Source organism: Helianthus annuus, chromosome 3 (genome assembly GCF_002127325.2).
Source record: "Helianthus annuus cultivar XRQ/B chromosome 3, HanXRQr2.0-SUNRISE, whole genome shotgun sequence".
In the NCBI taxonomy this organism is placed as follows: domain Eukaryota; kingdom Viridiplantae; phylum Streptophyta; class Magnoliopsida; order Asterales; family Asteraceae; genus Helianthus; species Helianthus annuus.
In genome coordinates this window covers 130,301,493-130,311,280 of record NC_035435.2, presented here as the reverse complement: position 1 = coordinate 130,311,280, position 9,788 = coordinate 130,301,493, and the positions used below count along the sequence as shown (strand labels likewise).

The following is a 9,788-nucleotide window of genomic DNA, read 5'->3' as shown; positions in this document are numbered from 1 at the left end:
CCCAATATGATACAGATTGTCTAGCCTAATCACAAGCTTTTGTGCCTTTGTGGCCAATGAAATCAGTTATCCCTTCAAAATAGTTCGGCATCAAACAAACAATTCTATTTAAGTGGTAAAGTTTATGGGTTTCTCTTGATCTTTGAGCACAAATCCCATATGCATCCATCCTTGGCTCCTTGCGTATTTGTGATTTGAAGTGTGGTAAAATTTTCAACTTCCACTTAATTTTTAGTTATACATAAAAGTTATATAAAAAATTACACACTATGAATTATACTTTTTTTAACGACAATTTTGAATCACCGACGGACCGCTGGTGTAGAAAAAACCCTATTGTGAGAATCGAACCTAAAACCTAATGGTCCTAGAGCCATATCTCACCCCTAATATGCAAATAGACTATAATGTCATAGGCCACTAAGAATTATACTTAGTTATTAACGTTACCAAGAAACTTTAAAAATTATATAGTATATACAACGATGTTTATATTATAATATTTTTAAAATTTTATAAAGACCAAAAAATATAGTTAGTTATTAATATAACTAAGTTTTCTAAATAATTTTTCCTTGTACGAAGGACTATCGCAACGTGCGGGTCCTAAGTCGACTTGATTATTCTTTTCTATTATTTCCGATCCGGTTTAATCTTTACGCATCAATACACCGCAACGAGCATACGTAATTCAATGTTCACCTTTTGTTTCGTTTAACAATCTCGCCGCAAAACGCGATACTTAAAAGCTAGTTTTTAACGATAAATATATTGAAAAGCCCAAATTTTTCCCTCCTAGAATTTATGGTTTCCCACTTTCCCTCCCGTACCCGCTAAACCTTTATTCCCAATTTTTTTTCAATTTCCATCAAAATTTCTCCGGTTTTTGATTCCAAACCCTAACCGTGTCATTTCATTCCACAAACTTCTTTCCAGAGAAAGAAACTGCAGATTCCTTTTCCAAGTGAAGATGCATAAACCATTGACGAACAACATGCTTGTTCTTTACAATATGGAATCCGGACAACATGCTCACGAAATCCCCACTTAGTCCGACCACATTAAGCTCCAATCCATCAAGGTTTGAACTATTCTTACTCTCTTTTATGCACTTTTGCTTTCTACCTTCTTCATTATTGCAATCAGAGCTTTGGTATTGATAAAAGTTGTCTTCTAGGAGAGGTTGTAGGATTTTTTTAGTTATTGTTACATTTTGTATGGTACTCCATCCCGCCCCCAAAATTTCAATTTTGTGGTGGATTGACCTTGGTACTGTTCCAATCTCAACTTGATGCCATAATTTTAGGTTCTGGTGGTTTTTTTTTTTTTTTTTTTTTTTGCTTTGTTCAATCATGCACACCAAGTGTTCGATAAAATGTCGAAGTGAGATTTCTTTGAACAACACAAACTTATTTAATAAACAAGCATGTTTTGTACAGAAAGTGGTTCGTGTGTGCTGCATCTTTCTTTGTTTTTTTAAACAGCAAGGCAAAGTTTACTTGGTTACTTGCTTGATTTCTTGTTGCCACACATAAATGAAGTTTTGTATTTATTGATCAAAACAAGTCTTTTGTTGTCATGGTTTTAAGTCTTTTGACTTTTGGATATCTGAAGACTTTTAATGTGTTCATTCTCTTATGCTATTGTGGCAACTTCTTATTGGGTTTAGTATCATATATGTATTTTTCTATTGCGGTATGTTTTCATTAGACTCCCTCATCTTTGCCTTCACTCTTATCTAATTAAATGACTTGGAATGTTAGTGCATTTCTTCCAGGTAAATTTATTTTCTTGCAACTTGTTGAAGATTAGTAAATTCATGCATGATTTTATCATTTGAGTTCTATCTACTCTTTACATGACATTTTGATATCTAGCTTGAAGCCTCCTATGAACTGATGTAGTTCAGTAAAAGTATGCATGCATTATTTGGTTCTTGTTAACGAGGATGATGGGATATTTCAAGGTATCAATTTGTTGATCTTAAAGATTATTCTATTAAAACTAATTTTTATATTAATTTACTCATTTTTTCTTTTACATGTTGATGGATTAAATATGGAACTAGATGGTTTGGAAAATGTTGAGAATGAAGAGGATATTGTGAGATTTTAAGGTACGTATGTATGGTGATTTAAGTATGTCCGTTTGTTGTTTCAATATTTTTGTTATTGCTATTTGTTGATGGTATTTTATTTCATATGGCAAGATAACTGTTATTTTAGGCTGGTATAGGAAACTGCTGTAAACGAGAGAATACTTTATTCCTATTTGTATGGCTTGGTTTTAATAAGCGAAAAGCACACCGACGCGAGAAGGTCTAAACCAAGGCGCAAAGTGGTGCGCATATATATATAGAAAAAATGTCCCTTTTACACTAACCTTACCATATATATATATGTATTTCATAAGCTTTTAGAATTCCCTAACCAAAATACAACAATAAATAAGGTTTATATATGTTTTAATATATAAATTATCTAAATGTACAACCTAAAAAGCCTAGTGTACAACATCCTGCGGCACAAAAAAGAGCATGTACATGAGGCGCGTGCGCGCCACTTGAAAGCGATGGCCTTTGCGCCTTAGGGAGCCTCGTGCTTAGGCGTGCTTTTTAAAACCAAGTTGTATGGTTAAGATATCAGGAAAAAGGCAGCCTCATCATGAACATTGTTGAATTTAATCCTACAAGTATATGTAAATTGGGTGTTTGTTGGAATTTAGATACACTTCAATTTTGTGCTACCTTAATATGGATTTAACTTATTTTTGCATGTATGTGTGTTTATATTAGCCATATTAATATTATGACCCTAGTTTTCAATTAGAAATATTTAACTTTTCTCTTCAGCCGATTTGAATAGACTTTTCCTTTGCCTACTTTTCAGTTTATGACCAAAGGTATTTAATTAAAATTATTTAATTATCAACTTGAAATATTAACATGGAGTAGATCCACATCTAAGTAATACAAAGGAGTTTACATAAGTAGGCTACTCTTTTAGTCCTCTAACGGTCAATCGATATAGCAAATAATTCCAAGGAACTAATCATTGTAGCCTAATAAATATGTGAAATATTCCAATAGAGATGACCCCAAATATAAATATAAGGGGGTTCGGGGCGTCTTCGGGGAGTTCAAGCGGGGAACGATTTTGCCGAAATGGGGGGTACCGCCATTAAGGCGGGGGATGAAATCGGGGAAGCAGTTGGGGGTGGAGGCACCGAAGAGAGGCGGAGGAGAGAGAGAGGAGAGAGGGAGAGGGGACCAATCAATGCTTTTCTTTTTTTTTTTTTTTAAAAAAAAAAAAAAAAAACCAATTCACCTAAGAGGGGAGTGCCGCCATCAATTTAGGGTGTTAGGGGAGTTTAAGAGGGGAGTTGACGTGGCACACGAGGATTGGTTTGGCGTAAGAGAGGGGACTCACCTATTAGGTGAGCACCCCCTTCACCCTAAGAATAATGCCAACAAACTGCCCCAACTAAAAAGTAAACACACTAGTCTAATGAATCTGGTTCAGTAGTGCATCACTTTCTTAAGACATACCTTGATGATATAAGAAGAGTAGGCATTAGGATCTCACTTTGGTTGACCCATTTACAAAATAAGTGACCACCTCAGAAACACTAAAGACAAAATCCATCTATACATATAATCAAGTGCGCGTGGTTAACACAACAATTAATAGTCGTAGGTGGGAAACTATGATCCTACAATACTTATTTGATTGATAAGCAATCTGCACATAATGTTCATGTCACTGTAAATGGCAATCAAGTAAAGGTTGTAAGGTGGGTTGATCAAGCGGTTATGGTAACAAGTCAAAACAAGTATTTTTTAACATAGGGTAACACATACTAGGTCAATTTTTTAATATAGGTTATAACATACTAGGTCAGGTTGAGCTATGGGTGTTAATTAGGTTTTGGGTTCTTCGGGTTGGTTCCTTGTTTTTTTTTGACATAGGAAATCAACTCGAATAGTAAACCAACTATGTAATATGTAATTCGGTTTCGGGTTTGTTCGAGTCGGGCATATTGGTTGCTTTTTTCAAGTTTCAACAAGAAATTTTATGTTATATGGCTACTGGCTTGTTGGTGTTACTGAAATATATGGTTTATTGACTGTTGTTTTTCATAAGTGCTTTCTTTTTCTCTTTTGAAGACAAAATAAATGAAGAACTACAACCTTCAATCAGGAGCCTTGAAGTTGAAAAACACATAGTTGCTTGAAATGTGAAAAGAAAATGAAGACTACCAGCAAAGGAAAAAATTTGAGCTAGAAGCTACGCGGAAAGATTTTCACAGCCAACATGCAAACTCTGAAGCTACGATACCACGTATTGTGAAAAAACTACTATTAGAGTACTTTGGAATCTTAGAGATGAGTAGAAGGTTTACGTTACTTTTATTCATTGTAATTGACAACTATATTTTAATTACATTCTTACTTTGAGGTTGGATGTATGTTAAATTATGATATAAGATTAATTATTATATTTATGTTATTATTGTATTGGTGTAATTGAGATCCCATTTCATATAAATAGAAATTTTAGTAGTTCAAACAATGATACTATAGAGTTGCATTTGATTATAAAAAAGGTTGCATTTAAGTGCAACAAAGGTTGCATTCTAGTGTAGCGAAGGTTGCATTTGAGTATAAAAGAAGTTACATTTGATTATAAAAAAGGTTGCATTAGCATGTAAAAAGGTTGCATGTTAAAAAGGTTGCTTTTGGATGGTAAATGCAACCATTTAAAAAAAGTTGCATTATCTAACAAAAAGGTTGCATTAGGTCTAATGCAACTTCACCTAATGCAGCTTTTGATAAAAGGTTGCATTAGGCCTATTGCAACCTTTTCAAGGCCTAATGCAACTTTTTACTCAAGTTGCATTAGCTTCATTTTCTTGTAGTGTGTGACTTGTTGACCAAGTGTTAATTGACTCGGTAGTGTTTTGACCGAGTAGTGGGGAGTAAAAGGTGGTAGCATGGAAGACAACGTGGGAAGCAACATGGAGTTAGTTATTCAGTTTTATTTTGTTTTCGTTGAATAAATAGAGTAGCAGTAATTTGTTTTTTCAAGAGAGTTAGTTGCACTTTCAAGTTCAGTTCGTTTTTCTTTCATTGTAATTTGCTTTTCAGTTTGATATAAAATCCAGAAAATTGCCCCAAAATTTGTGTGAGTTTTATACTTTTAATCCCCTCTGATCTCCAACACTTGGTATCAGAGCTACACGGTTCAGACAATTGATGCCCAAATACCCCAGATTCAAAGCCATGTCAACCTTAGCCACTACATCAAACCCGCAGAAGGAAGCCGGAGTCGTTTCGTTGCAATGCCCGATCTTGACCGCCACGAATTACACAACTTGGGCGATCAAAATGGAAGCAATTCTGGATGCTCAAGGTCTTTGGGAGTCCATAGAAACAGGAGATGGTGTTGCAATTGATGAAAAAAAGAGCAAACTTGCAAGAGCTTTCTTGTTCCAAGCAATACCAGAGGAGGTTTTGCTGCAAGTTTCGAAGAAAAAGTCGGCGAAAGAAGTGTGGGAGTCGTTGAAATTGAGATACTTGGGAGCCGAGAGGGTGCAAAAAGCACGTTTGCACACCCTCCGAAGTGAGTTCGAGGCAATGCGTATGAAGGACGGGGAGTCCATAGATGAATACGCCGGGAAGTTGTCCGGCATGATTTCGAAGTACAGTAGTCTCGGTGAGACTCTAGAAGACAAAGTGGTGGTTCGAAAATTCCTCGACACGGTTCCGGACAAGTACCTTCAGTTAGTTGCTTCAATTGAGCAATATTCAGATTTGGATACCATGCCTTTTGATGAGGCTATTGGACGGTTGAAGGCATATGAGGATCGACTGAAGTTACGACAAGCAAATGCAACCAGTGATAATGCTTTGTTGTTAACTAAAAATGATGGCAGATTTGAGCAAAAATCCTCACACAGAAGTTTCACACCAAGTGGTCGTGGACGCGGGTTTTCGACGGAAAGAGGAGGTCGAAGCGGTTCAAGGGGTCGCGGAGCAAGCCGTGGAAGAGGTGGACGCGGAGGTAGTGGTCCGCGTTATGACAGAAAAGCAAAAGATAAACGACACGTGAAGTGTTTCAAATGTAATAACTATGGTCATTATGCAAATGAGTGTGACCAAGGGAAGAAAGAAGACGATGAAGTTAACTTGACTCAAGGACAGGAGGAAGAACAGACACTGTTATTGAGTGTCTATGGTGAAGAAACACCATCCATGGTGTTATTAAACGAAGAAAAAGTCTACCCGAGTAGACTCGAAACGAATACAGATCACAACGTGTGGTACATGGACAATGGGGCCAGCAATCACATGACTGGCCACATTGAGATGTTTGCTGAATTGGATCAGAAGGTTACCGGGCAGGTGCGGTTCGGAGACGGGTCCAAGGTTCAAATCGAAGGGAAAGGTACAATTCTGTTCTTGTGTAAAAATGGTGATCATTTGAGTGTGTCAAATGTTTACTACATCCCTGCACTCCGTAGTAATGTTATGAGCCTAGGCCAAATGACGGAAGACGGGTACGAGATAATTATGAAGCAAGAGTATTTAAGAATGTTTAATGAAAGTGGGAAATTGGTTATGAAAGTGCAAAGGTCAAGTAATAGGCTTTATAAGATTCTACTGAAAAATACCAAACCAGTTTGTCTACTTGCAAATATGGATGATGAAAATTGGGTTTGGCATGCAAGGTTGGGTCACGTTAATTTCAAGTCTCTTGAGGAGCTGACAAAGAAACATTTAGTAGAAGGAGTGCCACATATTAAACACCAAACTGAACTTTGTGAAGGGTGTTTAATCTCTAAGCAAACTCGCAAACCATTTCCCAAAGAAACAACATGGCGTGCAAGTAAACCTCTCGAGTTAGTTCACGCGGATCTTTGCGGTCCCATAACTCCTCAAACCATAGGGGGGAATCGATTTTTTATGTTAATTGTGGATGACTACTGCAGATTCATGTGGGTATATTTCCTAAAGACTAAAGATGAAGCTTTTAGTAATTTCAAAAAGTTTAAAGTGAAGGCTGAAAAGAATAATAAATACAAGGTTGGTATGTTGAGAACGGATCGCGGTGGCGAATTTACTTCCAAAGAGTTCAATCAGTACTGTGAAGACCAAGGGATTGAACGCCAGTTAACGGCACCGTACACTCCACAACAAAACGGTGTTGTGGAGCGTCGGAACCGAACCGTAATGGAAGTAACCCGTTCACTCTTGAAGACTATGGCTGTGCCGGAGATGTTTTGGGGTGAGGCGGTACGGCATGCTGTGTATGTCCTAAACCGGGTGTCGACAAAAGGTTTTAAAGGAAAGACTCCATACGAAGGTTGGAAAGGTTTCAAGCCAAAATTAAACAAATTAAAGGTGTTTGGGTGTGTTGGCTTTATTAAGAAAGTAGGAGGTCACCTTGATAAACTAGCTGATCGAAGTCAACCGTTGGTGTATTTTGGCTCAGAGTCTGGTAGCAAAGAGTATCGAATGTACAACCCTAAGCAAAAACGAATTTGTGTTGTGCGTGAAGGAGATGCAGAGTTTTTTGAAGGGAGGCATTGGGCCTGGAATGAAGCCCAAATATACCAGCCCACATCGCAGCAACCAAATTGGGTTAATTTAAAAGTTAATTATGAAGAGGGGCCCAGTCAAGGTGACGTGTTTAATGATGCTACAGGTAACCCTAATTCCCAATTCTCAAATGTTATGTCTCCAATTGTTGACTCTTTAGAAAACAATGGAGATCAGGGGAGCTCGTCTTGGGCATCTGCATCGAGCTCGAATAAACACACGCATAATACTACCGATTCAGTTGCAAGTTCAACCTATGATGATACTCCGTTTCAGGGTTTCCGTTCGTTAGACGATGTATACGACTCTACTGTCCAAATTGAAGATTCTGGTGAATTATTTCTAATTGATGATGAGCCAGCGTCCTATAAAGAGGCTGTTGCAATTAGTGAATGGAAGACTGCTATGAAGAGTGAAATTGAGTCGATAGAACGAAACAAAACCTGGTCTTTAGTTCAATTGCCTGCTGGTCACAAGGCAATCGGACTAAAATGGGTTTTTAAATTGAAGAAGGACATGGATGGGAACATCACAAAGCATAAGGCCAGACTGGTTGTGAAAGGGTATGCACAGAGAAAAGGGGTCGATTTTGGTGATGTTTTCGCGCCTGTTGCAAGAATGGAGACCATCAGACTTCTTCTAGCCATGGCAGCTTCAGGAGGTTGGCTTGTGCATCACCTTGATGTCAAGTCGGCTTTTCTGAATGGGGAGCTCAGTGAAGAAGTATATGTGAGCCAACCTGATGGGTTCGTGATAAAAGGAAAGGAGAGCCATGTTTATAAACTGAACAAAGCACTTTACGGTTTGAGGCAGGCGCCAAGAGCGTGGAACTCGAAATTAGACAAGGTATTAAAAGAACTTGGCTTTGTTAGATGTAAACATGAGCAAGCTGTGTATTTTATTCAGAAGTCAGACTCACTTCTTATAGTAGGAGTGTATGTAGATGATATAATTGTGACAGGGCCGGAGGAGAGAGACATTGGGATTTTCAAAAGTAAAATGAAATCGGCGTTTGACATGTCTGATTTGGGTCAGCTTTCTTACTACCTTGGGATTGAGGTAGATCAGCAGAAAACGGGTATTATTTTGAAGCAGTCTGCATACGCTAAGAAAATACTAAAACTTGCTGGGATGACTGAGTGCAACTCGAGCAAGTTCCCGATGCACCATAAGCTGAAACTAACCAAGGAAGGAGAAGGAAAAGAGGTCGATCCGACTCTTTATAGACGTCTCATTGGGAGTTTGAGATATTTGATTCATACACGTCCCGACATCAGCTACTCGGTTGGGGTTGTAAGTCGTTTTATGGAAAAGCCTAAAGAAAATCATTTGTTGGCGGTGAAACATATATTGAGGTATATCAAAGGGTCGGTTCACTATGGGCTGAAATATAGATCAGGGGGAGATGGAAAACTTCTTGGTTACAGTGATAGCAGTTTTGGGACTGATTTGGTTGATCGGAGAGGCACTACAGGTACTGTTTTTTACTTGTCTAATAACCTGATAACATGGTCATCGCAGAAGCAACGCACGGTGGCGCTTTCCTCGTGCGAGGCTGAATTTATGGCTGCGACTGAAGCCGCTTGCCAAGCTTTATGGCTGCGAAATTTGGTTAGCGAATTAACTGGGAAGAAAGCTGAGTGTGTGAAAATTTTGGTAGACAATGAAGGTTCAATAGCATTAATGAAAAATCCTGTTTTTCACGGGCGAAGTAAGCATATCGATACGAAATTTCACTTCATAAGAGAGTGTGTAGACCGGGATTTGATCATTGTTGAGCATGTGAGTGGTGACTTACAAAAGGCAGATTTACTTACAAAGGCTCTACCACTAATTAAGTTTACTGAAATGAAGATGCTGGTTGGTGTTGAAGATTTTGAGAAGACAAGCTCACATCAGGGGGAGAATGTGGGCTAATGTGACTTGTTGACCAAGTGTTAATTGACTCGGTAGTGTTTTGACCGAGTAGTGGGGAGTAAAAGGTGGTAGCATGGAAGACAACGTGGGAAGCAACATGGAGTTAGTTATTCAGTTTTATTTTGTTTTCGTTGAATAAATAGAGTAGCAGTAATTTGTTTTTTCAAGAGAGTTAGTTGCACTTTCAAGTTCAGTTCGTTTTTCTTTCATTGTAATTTGCTTTTCAGTTTGATATAAAATCCAGAAAATTGCCCCAAAATTTGTGTGAGTT

At 38.0% G+C, this 9,788-nt stretch overlaps 1 long non-coding RNA gene across 3 annotated transcripts; it reads left to right on the top strand.

Moving 5' to 3' along the window:
• Window positions 1–812: 812 nt before the first annotated feature.
• On the top strand, window positions 813–4,461 carry LOC110929925. 3 transcript variants are annotated; one of them, XR_002587514.2, is made up of 4 exons: window positions 813–1,081; window positions 1,878–1,966; window positions 2,069–2,116; window positions 4,166–4,461. It is a non-coding gene; the product is annotated as an uncharacterized LOC110929925 (long non-coding RNA). The 3 variants fall into 3 exon arrangements; XR_004889861.1 differs by having other exon boundaries at window positions 1,778–1,966; XR_004889860.1 differs by having other exon boundaries at window positions 1,764–1,966.
• Window positions 4,462–9,788: the final 5,327 nt, after the last annotated feature.